A 14520-nucleotide genomic window follows, 5' to 3' on the forward strand; every position below is an offset into this window, starting at 1 on the left:
GAAATCTGCCCCTTTGGAGCCCGTGCGGAGGGGAAGTGCCGACTACTTAATTCCCACTAGGACACATCTTTGGGACAATAAGCAGCCCCCAAAATTTCACAGCATAAGAAAATGAGGCTTGTATTTGGAAAGTTTATTTTAACTGGGTGTGAAGGCTTATCTCAAGCTAGAATAAAGTAATAGTTGCCAAAAAAAAAAAAAAAAAGAAAAGAAAAAAAGAGACCAGGCAGGTAACATGAGTTAAGGGGCTGGGTGTCCCACAGTAGGGACTGGTGCGGACTAAGGGAAAATGGAGAGTGAGACCCCATTACAGGGGCAGTCGCTGTCTATTTCCACTTGTGGCTCTATGGGCTATTGTGGCTGGATCTTCACATTTTTAAAGAAAAGCCTGAAATCTAGACTTTTAATTGGAATTTTCCACATACAAAATGTTGGCAAATAATATAAAAATGTAAAACAACCATGTTGGCCCTTTACACACACACACACAGACACACACACACACAAACACACACACATCAGTGGTCAAAATACTCCTGGCAGATGTTCTGCAAGTTGACCTGCAAGAGATACAGGCAGCAGATTGGACCCTTTTCCTGAGCAACATTTCTCCTTATTGTTTTAGCTTGAGAGTCATATCACAGAAAAAATAGAACAAGAGCAGGGAGACATTGGGTATTTATGGAATGTTTTGGGGGTAAAATAGTTCTGAAAATATAATACAACCTTTTATCCTTACTTATTTAGTCACCAAAATGATGTCACCTTGCATGAGTGCTGATCTCTAGAGTATTAGCAAATGATTAAGTTTTGATAAGCTTCACATAAAAGAGCAAAGAAATGTCCATGTCTACCCCACTGACTGTTCGAAGGCTTGTGGTGTCTTCCTATTTTAAAGAGGAGGAAATAGAGATTCACTGAGGTTCTTTTAGGAACTGACTAGAAATCTCAAGGAAATCCTATTCTTGAACTGAAATACTAAGAGTATCTATGCTTGTATCCAGGTAAAACTACATGTGTTGAAGAGAAGTAATTACGACTAATATTAACTTGTGAAGATGGGAAGGCAGGGGAGATTTAGGTTAAATATAGGAAGTATTTAGAGATTGAAAGGGCTAAACAATGGAAAAAAGTGGAAAGCTTTTTTTTTTTTTTCTTTTTCTTTTAACATGGAGTTTCTAAAAGAAAGAATGAACAGCTTTCTTCCTGATATATCCTGCAAGCAATTCTGCTCGGAAGGGGGTGGGTGAAGCAGGCGCCCTATGGATACTTTCCCACCCTGTGAGTTTTTCTTGGGCCTAGCAAACAAAGGCCCCCCCAATTTACTAACTTACCAAAATGATTTACCAGCTGTCTCTTCCCCCAGGAGGTAAACAGGCAATAAAATAAATGAAATTCCTATTCTTCATTACTTGACCCCCATAAATCATCACCCACCCAGGGTGAGTATTTATCTCTAAGGCATCACAAAATATTTTAAATGCTATTTCCTTTATTTTTGAATGAATAAACAAAGAATCCAATGATGGTAAGTGTAAGATAATTCTGCAAGCAGTAACTGATGAATTTCAGAAAATGGAGACTGTGTGTGTGTGTGCGTGTGTGTATGTGTGTGTGTGTGTGTGTGTTGCGGGGAGTAAAGATTCTTGGGGGCTTCTCAGTTTCTTTTATTCCGTGCCAAACCTTTCCTAGGATTAAATCACTTTTGGAACTTCAGGTCCTCACAGAGCAGTTGATAAGATCATGTGGGATATTACTTTCCATATTTGGTTACTTATGCGGTTTATCTTGAACTAAAAGCTATTGTGCCCAAATAGGGGGCTTTTGTGTGGTGCTGGTGAACAGGGGGTTACTATCCTGTCACCATGACAACAAGCATTTGCATTAAGAGCAGGCTCCTCAGGCCACATTACAGTCACGTGGTCTAGAGGGACCCCTTTGAAGCCCCTGTAATCTTTTCCGAGCTGATTGTTAACATCTTCTAAACATAATCATTAACCATGTTCTGTAACAGATAATTACCTCCTAGAGTTAGCATATTCTATCCCTGGTCTGTGACATTCATATAGGGTAAGACCTATTTCAGTGTTACTTTACCTAAGCAAGCAAAATAAAGCAATTTGACTTCTTAAAATCTGAGTAAGTTTCCCTTTTACAGAAAAATATTGTGTTGACCCTGGCATCATGTGTATCTGTCATCCTGTGCCCCAGGGCTGTTCTTTGCCCCTGTATTTGAATACCTACCACAGGGAGCTTCCGAAATGTCATGGGCTCCTTTCTTCCTTCTGTATCTCCTCATTTTCCCATGATGTCTGCATACTTATTGAACTTCTAGTGCCAGTTTGTTTGTCTCAGATTTATTGCATTCACTTACAATAAATATTAGGGGCATACAAAGATACTTTTCTTTTTTTTTAATAAGTTTTCCCTGTGGATTTCTCCTTATCGCCTAACATCATTCCCTAAGACTCCCCAGGCTTGCGCCATGACCCAGGAAATTCATGTTTCTCTCTTGGCTCTTGTACAAGGGAAAGTCTCCTGTTTCAAATTCCCTAACCTCAGCTTATCTTTGAGGGGTACATTTAAAATTTCAGGAGAGCTAGATGAAAAGGATGATAAAAAGAACGCATGAGAGAAAAAAGAAAAGAAAAAACACAACTCCAAATCCGAAGCCATACTGGAGATTGATCTTCCTAACATCTAAGGATATGATTAAAGCACTGAACTGTAATATCCTGTTGTCGGACAACTAGGATGCAGAATCATTACGATGATAAAGAGTGCTTAGGTGTTTTAAATGTCACCTGGCTGGGGTACCCAGATTCTGGAGGTCAAGCATTTGATTGTGATACCCCGGGATACCTCTTGAGGGGTTGGCGTGGGACCAGGAGGAGGGAGATTGTGAATCATACATGTCTACTCCCCACCCTGCTCATCTTTCTTTGCCAGTAAAATTTGACCAAAATGAGCACCAGAGCTATACAAGTGCCATATTTTCTGAAATCCAAATTAGGACCCATGGTAAAGCCATCACGCTTGTGTTGGTGATAGAATCAATGTCTCCAAACTCCTACTGCTGAAGGAAGTAGTCAGACCTCTACTGTGAAAGAGCAAATGGCCCAGGAGAAGAGGCAAAAAGTCTACCTGCTGGATGAGGGGTGTGGGGTTCCCTTGGGGAGGAGCTGCTCTGTGCTGCATACAAACATATATACATATATATAATGTGTCTGTATGTCTAATATATGTATATATGTGTGTATATTATGTGTATATATAATTTTTAAACGAGCCAGTCTGGTCTTTAAAACAGCAGCTGGCTGGGCCACCTCTATCTACTCGATTTGCTTCTGGCTCCAGATGACTGATTCCTACAGCGTTACAGCTCCTCTTCCTCCACCTCCTCCTCAAAAAGCCCAGAAAATGGGGCCAGCTCCCTATTTGTGCTGTACTCCAGGCAAAACTTCTATCATAATGAGCTCCCTTGTGATGCAGAAACCAATAAACTTGTGCTATGAATGCCCAGTAGTGAACCAAATGATACATTTCTTTTTCCCAATTGAGCGTTGTTTTATTTAATATGCTCATACCTTTCTAATGGTAGGTATAAAATCGTCATATGTCTGGGAAAAACAAATTGAGCTCTGATAGTTTGTGTATGCACATGTGTGGAAACTTCTTTAACACTAGCACGAGTGAGTCCTTCTGTGGTGAGGTGTTAAGACTGGAGGCACAGAGAGCCCATGCGGCCATGTTTCTGAAGGCCTAAAGCAGAGGAAATTCTTGAGGTACAGAATATAATTTTCCCAAAATGGAAGGCAGCTGAGGTTCTGGAGTTAAGAATTCCTGCTCTTACACAAAGTCAGGTATTTCAAGAACCTTGTCATAACCGATTGGACACACTTTTTAGGGATGAATGGCAACGTGCTGGGGCAGGGAGGCAGCAGCTGGCTGTTTGGCCAGTCCATTGTTGTGCATTAATTTCACTTTATTTATTTATTTATTTTGGTCAGAGCCCCAGTGGTGATGAGCTCATTTTGAATCTCTCTGCCTGCCACATGTCAGTTCCAGAAATATTCCAACACGACGTGGCATTTGTTATGTGTTGTGGGATCCAGGCTGATCAACTGGATCCAATCAATGTAGATGAGCTTTATTCACTAACAAAATTAATAAACATACGTTGTGACTTGAGCCAGTCAGAAGACAGCTTATTCATAACATAATAGTTTAGTGCCTCTGGGATGAACTGATCCAGTTCTTGATTCATCTCAGGCAGGCAACAGTTCTGTTATGAACACAAATCAGTATGTGGGGGTCCGCAGAGGCACTGTCAGAGAGCTGCACTGATATCCATCAGACAAACCGATTAAATCTGCACTCATCAGAGCGCCCAGTGCAAGTGCCGTCAGTGCCCTTGAATATTGCCAGGAGTATTAATTGCATTGGTTTGGAAAAATAAATGTGTTTCTATCATTGATGGAAGCTATTATCTGGTGACAATGTTCTAGTATCTTGGTAATGTCTTTTAATTAAAACTGAGGAATAAATTCTGACCATGACCACATGTGTATGCTATTCAGGGAGCAGGTAGAAAGAGATTGAATTTTTCTATTTCTTACATGGAATAACACACAAACTCCATTCAATGGCTTACAAGAGTCAGCATTACTGACTTCAGTCTGCCATCTGATCATTCCCTGTCCCTCTCTCTTCGTGCGCTATTCTCCCCAGATGCTGGCTGTGTTCCTGCCTTAGGACTCTGTGCTTGATAGCCTCTGCCTCGAATGGTTTGTCTCCCAGATGTTTGCATGACTGGCTCTCTCTTGTCACTTACATCTCAGCTCAAATGCCACCTCCCCGTGGAGACCTTCCCCCATTACCACATAGTAAGGCCCCATTCTCTCACTCCCTATTATATCATCCTGGTTTATTTCCTTTCTAGCACTTAGTGCCCCCTGAAAGTCTCCTGTTGAATAGGTTATTTGTCTATAGTGTAACTCTCCCGAGTTCTCCACTGTGTCCCCAGCTGCTGGCACTGAGTCTGGCATGCAGTGGTGCTTAATCAACCTTGCTGAATGACTGAATTTCTCTGGCTTCTATACCTGCTTTTGGACAAGTCAGTGGATGTAGGGTTTAGAGGGCAGAACATTTCACCAAAGGGGTTAGATGCTGCTAGTATGGATGCTACCTCTAACTTACGGGGTGGCCTTGGATAAGTCACTCAACCTTTTTGGGCTAATTGACCACCTCCTCAGCTCTAAGACAATGTTTCCAAATGCTGGTTTTGGTTGAGATGGGAGCAAGCTGGGTAATAGGTATTTTCTGTTTTAATCATCTGAGTTTTAATATTGAAGGGGATGGGAATGGGCTATGGAATTTTATCCCGGATGAGATGGGAGAGAGGTACCTACGAAGGGGCCAGTATGCAAATCATTGAATAGCTTCCACACTATTTAACAAATATCCAGTCGGCATACCATCTGGGAGAATGGTTTTCTTTCGTGACCTGTAGCCAATGAATATTTACAGGTCAGTAAAGTTAGATTATTAGTAAATGAAAAAACTAACACTCACCTTAAAATAGTTTCTGCCTAGATCCCCAAGATCCAGTTCCTCTCACACAGCTTGTGAAGAAAGCTTAGGCAAAGCTCCAAGGAGAAGCTGAGCTGTGAGTAGTAGGAAAAAGGTCCCTGTGCTCCCCTCCCCATGGGGCCCCAGGCTGCTCTTTTATCCTGTGCTGAGGACAACCCCATCTTTCATTCTTACCCAACACATTCAGGTTCAGGAAGCCTGAAAAGCAGATTCATGAGGGGGTGGCTATATCCTTCCCAGCTTTAAAAGGCACTGCACCATAATGTGTTTTTAAAAGACCACAGCAGGTTGAAAAATGGTGAAACACAAATGACAGAATGCTTGTGTGAAAGTGGAGATACTACTCCCAAGGGCGGGGACTGAATACTGTCTTCTGAGAAAAACAGAAAATGATGCTGTTAACTAAAAACAAGAACAGGACAATCAACTACACATATATTCTTCAAAGAAAATGAGGCGCTTTTCACTAGAAGTTTTGGAGCAGTAGTTTTGTTTCAATAGATATGAGTGGAACTGACGTAATTTTCTGATATTATTACTTGTTTCTTGCATAGCAACCATCCAACCTGCCCCACTACATTCATACACTAAGTGGAATACTTTTTATTTTCCTCCTGAAAACCAAAACAGGAAAAAAGGAAACTTTTCAGAGGAGCTTTCTATTGAAAGAAAACTCTCTGCAGCCAGTGAAGAATTTTCCTGTGCTCTACACAAAACATACAGTTATTTTATATCCAATCAGCTTACGTTCACCCAGAAGTTATTATTATTATTATTATTATTTGAGATGGAGTCTTGCTCTTGTCGCCCAGGCTGAAGTGCAATGGTGCAATCTTGGCTCACTGCAACCTCTGCTTCCCAGGTTCAAGTGATTCTCCTGCCTCAGCCTCCCAAATAGCTGGGATTACAGGTGCCCACCACCACGCCTGGCTAATTTTTGTATTTTTAGTAGAGATGGGGTTTCACCATGTTGTCCAGGCTGGTCTCCAATTCCTGACCTCAAGTGATCGCCCGCCTCAGTCTCCCAAAGTGCTGGGATTACAGGCATGAGCCACTGCACCCGGCTGCCCAAGTTATTTTATTGGAGGGAGAACATGATACTTTTTATTAAAAACTATTTTGTTTTTTAAAAATTGACTATTTCATACACATTTATTAGGTTTCTGGCTATGATAATTCTATCGCTTATAGCAGACCATTGGCTCTGCCAGGAGCACCTAGAAAATCTGGGTAAGGCACAAAATAAATGTAGGTTTAAAAGCATCAGAAAGATACCACGCCTGCTAGAACTTGAAGGGCGAGAGTCTGGAAAAAATAAAGGCTAATTGAAATAAGGCATTTTTAAAACATGCTGCTTTCTCCTTGGCACATTTTGTGAGTTTAGGCCTGGGACAAGAAGCTGAGAATTCGGGCAGAGGATTGACTTCCAAGATCCAGGGCAGACGTCTGAGTTTTAAACAATCTCATGAAACTGAAGAGACAAAATCTAGAGTCCATATTTGTAGGGCAACCAGGAGTAAGGGTCCAAGATTCTAGAGAGAAGTGAAACAGAAGCACTGGTTTTCCCTTCAAGGCATTTACTGATTAGTATCTGATAATCTGATTAATACTGAGGCAAAAATGCAACCAGAAAACTGATGAAACAGAATGGAATCAAAGGCAGTTTTGAAGAGACAAAATTTCAGTTCAGAGCCCATCAAGAAGGAATAGCCACAGGAATCATACTAGATTCTATGTTGGGACCCATGGATCTTGATTGGGCTGAGGAGATGAGCCTCTGTGAAATGCTTGGCAGAGAATAGGGTGCATCTCTGAAGGGCTATTATATAATGTAGAGCTTCTATAACTTTTCATGTACAATATTCAGCAGTCAATTAAAAATTATGAAGTATACCAAGAGAAAAAAGTAAACTGGAAAAACAGACCAAGAAATGACCCAGACACAGGAAAGATCAGACATTGGTTTTAGAATAACTGGAATTAATTATTCAAGAGAATAGATGACAAAATGAAGAATTTAACTGAGAATAAGAATTTATATTTAAAAAGAACCAAATTGAAATTCTGGAAATAAAAAACACTACAACTGAAATTTAGAACTGAGTAGATGAGTTTAACAGCAAATAAGACACAGGTAAAAAGAGTATTAGTGAGTTGTACAATAGGTGACTAGAAATATTCATAGTGAATCATGGAGAAAAAAGATGGAAAATACATGAACGAGTATGAGACATGCAGAATATGGTGAATAGGTCTAATATTTGAATTTGAATTTAACAAGGGAAGAAAGAATGGGGTAGAAGAATATTTGCAGAGATAGTCAAGAATTTTCCAAAACTGATCAAAGACATCAAGCCATAGATACAAAAAATCACTGTGAACCCAATGCAGAATAAATATAATGAAAACCATGCCTAGGCACATTATAATAAAACTAATGAAAACCAAAAACAAAAAATCTTAAGGAAAGTCAGAGGAAATAAAAAGATATGTTACTTTTAAAGGAACAATAACAAGACAGAAAGCTAATTTCACAACAGAAACAATAAGATCCAGAAGGCAATGACATGATATCTATAAAGTGCTGAAAGAAAATAATCTTAGTTAGGTGTGGAGGTGCATGCCTATAGTTCCAGCTACTTGGGAGGCTGAGGTGGGAGGATTGCTTGAGCCTGGGAGGTGGAGGTTGCAGTGAGCTGAGATTGCACCACTGCACTCTAGCCTGGGTAACAGAGCCAGACCCTGCCTCAAAAATAAAATAAAATAAAAAAGAAAATCATCATCAAGCTAGAATTTTACATTAAAAAATTGTTCAAAAATTTAACCTAGAAACAGACATTCCAGACAAATAAAGAACTATATTTCAATGGCAGAAAGATAAATAAAAATTTTAAAGAATGGGCAAAAGGCATAAACAAGTATTTCCTAAAAGAAATACAAATGGTAGATTAACATAAAAAAAGGAACAGAGAGTAAAGAATCAAAATAAAACTGTTGTAAGTTCCAAAGCATATTTTCGTAATTCATTAGATCTTTTAGCTGGATAAAATAATAATAGACACTATACCAGCCTTCAATAATGAAGCCAGGAAGATAGAGCTTTATCTTTTCATTTTACAGAACTCATTTTATCTCATCTGCTTTACAGGGAGGAAACACAGAGGCAAAGAGGTCAAGATACTTACCCAAATTTATGAAGGAAGAGGTAGTAGTGGGACTCATATTTTACTGTCCCTGTAGTCTTAGATCTTCTTAGACCCTTCAACTGTTCCTGGAAAAAGGCAGTTCAACACTGGTCCCTGTCCTCTTGGGACTTACATTCTAATGGCAGGAGACAGACATTAAACAAATGATAAGGACTTTGAGGAAAAATGAAGCAGGTAAGAGGATATGAGGCATAAAATTACCTTTTCGGATAAACAGGTTGGGGGGGGTTCTGTCAGAGGAGGTAGTGTTTGAGCAGTTATCTAAATAAAGTGAAGGAGCCTTTCCCAGGCGGCTGCAGAAGATGGCAGAGGTGCAGGTCCTGGTGCTCGATGGTCAAGGTCATCTCCTGGGCCGCCTGGCGGCCATCGTGGCTAAGCAGGTACTGCTGGGCCGGAAGGTGGCAGTCGTACACCGCGAGGGCATCAACATTTCTGGCAATTTCTAGAGAAACAAGTTGAAGTATCTGGCTTTCCTTTGCAAGCGGATGAACACTAACCCTTCCGAGGTCCTACCACTTCCGGGCCCCCAGCCGCATCTTCCGGCCGACAGTGCGAGTCATGCTGCCCCACGAGACCAAGCGAGGCCAGGCCTCCCTCGACTGCCCCAGGGTGTTTGATGGCATCCCACCACCCTAAGACAAGAAAAAGCGGATGGTGGTTCTTGCTGCCCTCAAGGTCGTGCGTCTGAAGCCTACAAGAGTGTGCCCTTCTGGGGCGACTAGCTCACGAGGTTGGGTGGAAGTACCAGGCAGTGACAGCCACCCTGGAGGAGAAGAGGAAGGAGAAGGCCAAGATCCACTACCGGAGGAAGAAACAGCCCATGAGGCTATGGAAACAGGCCGAGAAGAACCTGGAGAAGAAAACTGACAAATACACAGAGGTCCTCAAGACCCACGGACTCCTGGTCTAAGCCCAATAAAGACTCTTAATTCCTCATGCTTGGCCTGGCCGGCCCTTCCTCCCTCATCTCCCTGGAATGTGCGGGACCCAGGGGCAGCAGCAGTCCAGGTGCCACAGGCTGCCTGGGACTTAGGAAGCTGGGAGCAAGGAAAGGGTCTTAGTTACTGCCTTCTAATGTTACTTGAAAGCACTCGGAGAATTGTGCAGGTGTAATTTATCTATGACCAATAGGAAGAGCAACCAGTTACTATTAGCACAAGGGAGCCGGAAGACTAATTGGAGGGGCCCTACCTTGTGAGTGGAGCGTCTGTTTAACTTTCCACCTGGTCATATACCATACTCTGCAGCTGTTAGAATGTGCAAGCGCTTGGGGACAGCATGAACTTGCTGTTGTACAAAGGCTATTTATGGCAGCATAGACTGGGAAGATGGGCAACCAAGGGAATACAGGCATTGCCTGTGCTCCTCACCTGTATTTTGTAATCAGAATCAAATAAATTACTTCTAAAGAAAAAAAAAAAGTGAAGGAGCAACTCATGTAAATGTTCAGGAGAAGAGCATTCTAGGCTTCAAGCAAAAAGACCAGTATGGCTAGAGCAGAAAGAGTAAAGGGGAGAGTGAAGTTGGGACAAATAGCTGTGTGAAGCTATGGTGAAGAGTTCAAGTTTTACTTTCAGTGTTGGGCAGTCATTGCAAGACTTTGAGCAGAGAAATAACAGGATCTGACCTAAGTTTTGAGAAAATGACGCTGACTGCTATGTGGAGAATAAAGGGCACTGAGGATGGATTCAGAGTTTTATATTAATCCAGGGGGTATTATATTAGCCCAGGCAAGAACTGATAGAGGCCTGAACTAGGATGATAGTGGTGAATTAATGATAAATAGTTGTATTTGGAATATATATTCTAAATAAAGCTAACAAAGTGGGAAAGTAAATTAGTACAGCCATTATGGAAAATTGTATGAAGGTTTTTCAAAAAACTAAAAATAGAGTGACCATATAATCCGGCAATCCCATTTCTGCATCGATATGGTTAGGCATTGTATCCCCACCTACATCTCATCTTGAATTGTAATCTCCATAATCCCCATGTGTCAAGGGAGAGACCAGGTGAAGGTAATTGAATTATGGAGGTAGTTTTCCCCATGCTGTTCTCATGATAGTGAGTGAGTTCTCACGAGATCTGATGGTTTTATAAGGGGCTCTTCCCCACTTCGCTAGGCATTTCTTCTTCCTGCTACCTTGTGAAGAAGGTGCCTTGCTTCCCCTTCACCTTCTGCCGTGATTGGAAGTTTCCTGAAGCCTTCCCAGCCATGCTGAACTGTGAGTCAATTAAACCTCTTTCCTTTGTGAATTACTCAGTCTCTGGCAGTTGTTTATAGCAGTATGAAGATGGACTAATACATAGGTGTATGTCCAAAGAATTTGAAAACAGTATGTCAGAGATATATCTGCACTCCCATGTTTATTGTGGCATTATTCACAACAGCCAAAATAGGGAATCAACCTATGTTTCCATTGACAAATGAATAAAGAAAATGTAGCATATGTACACAACGGAATACTATTCAGCCTTTAAAAAGAAGGAAATTCTGTCATGTGGGACAGCATGGACATTATGCTAAATGAAATAAGCCAAGCACAGAAGGACAAATACCACGTGATCTCATTTATATGTAGACTCTGAAACAATTGGACGAAGAGAAGAATGGTGGTTATCAGAGACTTAGGGGTAGGAGAAATAGGGAGATGTTGGTCAAAGGGTATAAAGTTTCAGTTAGACAGGAGAAATACGTTTTTTGTTTTGGAATTTATTGCACAGCATGGTGACTGATGAAGAATAATATGTTGCTATGGGAGGATTGCTTGAACCAGGAGTTGGAGACCAGCCTGGTCAACATAGTGAGACCCCATCTCTATTAAAAAATAATGAAGAAAAGAAAAAAAAGGCCGGTGCCGTGGCTCACGCCTGCAATTCCAGCACTTCTGGAGGCCAAGGTAGGTGGGTCATTTGAGGTCAGGAGTTTGAGACCAGCCTGGTCAACATGATAAACCCCAGTCTCCACTAAAAATACAAACATTAGCTGGGTATGGTGGCAGGTGTCTGTAATCCTGGCTACTCAGGAGGCTGAGGCAGGAGAATTGCTTGAACCTGGGAGGTGGAAGTTGCAGTGAGCCAAGATTGTGCCACTGCACTCCAGCCTGGGTGACAGAGTGAGACTCCATCTCAAAATAATAATAATAATGTATTACATATTTCAAACTTACTAAGAGATGGAATTTCAAATGTTCTTACCACAAAAGTACTTAAGGTGATGGATATGACTATTAGCTTGATTTACAATTCAACATGTAAACATATAGCATCACTTTGTACCCCATAAATGTGTACAATTATAATTTGTCATTTTGCAATAAACACAACAGAAAATAAAATAAAGCCCACAAGATTTACTAAAGGATTATTTTTGTGGGATGAGGAAAAGAAAGGAGCCAAAGATGATCCCAAAGTCCTTAGGAACTAAGGGAATAGAGGAAACATTTTGCATTTGCCATACACCAGGACAAATACCGCTAGAAGTAAGAATAATGGGTGTATCAGCCAAGGCACCTAACATGAGCATGAGATGGAGTGTGGCCTTTAGGCGTTATAAGGAAATGATAATGCGTGCGTCTAAGTCAGAGTTAGTCCTACCAAGGAACAGAAGCTTCGAAAAAATAATGCTCGTGTGGACCCTTTTTCAGTCATCTTAGAAACCAGCCGTTCCTCTCTCAGATTGAAGGCAGTACTAGCCCTGCTTCTGGTATAGAGAAGAGTTCAGACATGGAAGATGGGCTGGTCTCACCAAATGCTGCATCACAGGTCATGCTATGCTGGAGCTGAAAGGGATCTCAGAGGCTATTCAGTCCAATTCTTCAATTAGATGAGGAGAGGAAAAGCTTAGAGTTCTAGACACAAAATTACATATATATTTGAAGACTTATTTAACCTCCATGCATACTATATGGCCTTTTGTGCTCATGATTAGCTATTTCTGCTGGGTTCATATCTGAAGGAAGGGAAAGTAGACTCTTATGGCATATACTCTTTGTCTGTTCCTGTTAGTCATTCGTTGAATTAGAAAAATGCTCGCTGAGTATCTTTCACATATCTGAAACTGTTTTCAGCTGAGAATACAGCAGTGAACTGGACAAACAGCTCTTGCCATCAGGGTCTAGAGGGAAGAAACAGAAAACGGTCAAATAGGTTGGGTGTGGCTGCTCATGCCTGTAATTTCAGTGTTTTGGGAGGCCAAAGTGGGTGGATCACCTGAGGTCAGGAGTTCAAGACCAGTCTGGCCAACATGGTGAAACCCCATCTCTACTAAAAATACAAAAATTAGCTGGGTGTGGTGGTGCGTGCCGGTAATCCCAGCTGCTGGGGAAGCTAAGGTGGGAGAATCACTTGAACCTGGGAGGCGGAGGTTGCAGTGAGCCGAGATCACACCATTGCACTCCAGCTGAGGTGACAGAGTGAGACTGTCTCAAAGAAAAAAAAAAAAAAAATCAAATAGATTATTTAGAAATTGTGGTATTATAAAGGAAATAAAACAAGGGTTGTGTAAACTAGTGAAAAACAAGGAAGAGCTACTTTAGATAAGGTGGTCAAGGCAGAATATTCAGAAGAATAGAGTAATTAGGAGTTAACTAAAGAAAATCTGAGAAAATTTCAACAGGCCTTGTTCAGCTCCAGACCCCCAAGGACAACTCAGGTTTGGACATTTGAGGTGACCCTTGAGCTACTCTTCCTGTCTGACATCCCTCAGGTTAAGATGCCCTAAGTTGCTGGGAGCTTCACCAACTTGGCATGGTCCAATTCATGGAGACCATAGCCAAGAATGGCCTGAGAACCAGTGAAACTCCACACTGGTGGTCTGGAGAGAGGGAGCATCAGGACATTCAAGTTCTGGAACTTTAGCCCTGTATGTTTCCAAACAGAATCAGCAATGCAGAACTTGGAATGCAGAAGTCTTGAGGGCCTCTTAATTAGTTCTTTGTTCCAGGAAAGAAGTCTGGAAACTCCATGCTGTTGAGAAAACTTCCAAAACAATGAACAACTTGGAGTGCTCACAGATCATCAGAGCCACTCTCCTTCTTCCAACCTGGTGGTGATATGTATTTATTCACATGCCCTTTGCCCACCTCCCCCTCTTCTCCCACTCTGAGCTCCCTGGAAGAGAATCTTCGATTCATTTATGCCTCCCGGAGCTCCTGGAACAGCACTGCCTTACAGATAGCAGGTGCTCTATGACTGTTTCTTCTACCCATGTATCTGGCAATTTGCAGAGCTTATGTATCATGAGTCTGAGCTTTTTCAGCTGGGGCCTCCCAGAAAGGCTTGGCTCCTGGTCCTCCAGCAGAATAATTCCATCCCTCGGAGTTGAGAACCATCTGGAGTGGAGGCTCCCAGTGGGGAAGATGGAAAATCCAGCGTCGAAATCAGGCTGGGCTAAAGGCAGAATGCCCTCAGAGTTCACATTCCAGTGAGGTCCTGAAGGTCTCTGCCTGAGCTGGGGTTGTGGACCAGAATGGGGGCTTCCTGAGACTCCTCTTTGTACTCAGGGCAGAGGGCTGAGCATCTCATGTGCTTTACCATCCAGAATGCCAGGAATCTATCCTAGAATTTGTATTCAGATGGAAACCCTACTTTCCACTGCTTTTCATTTTTGGCCTTGAATCAAAAGGAAAGTCATTCTAAATGAAGAATGTACTTAATGACCTTTCCCAAATGGAAGGCAAGATGCCCATAGCCCACAGTGTTAGTCTAAATCAATTCCTTT

The 14520-nt window shown here is 41.7% G+C and overlaps 1 pseudogene; it reads left to right on the forward strand.

The window, feature by feature from the left end:
* Window positions 1-9100: 9100 nt before the first annotated feature.
* Window positions 9101-9708, forward strand: LOC112629188 (annotated as a pseudogene).
* The last annotated feature ends 4812 nt before the right edge of the window (window positions 9709-14520 follow it).

The sequence above is a fragment of the Theropithecus gelada genome, chromosome 7b, assembly GCF_003255815.1.
Source record: "Theropithecus gelada isolate Dixy chromosome 7b, Tgel_1.0, whole genome shotgun sequence".
Taxonomy (NCBI): Eukaryota; Metazoa; Chordata; class Mammalia; order Primates; family Cercopithecidae; genus Theropithecus; species Theropithecus gelada.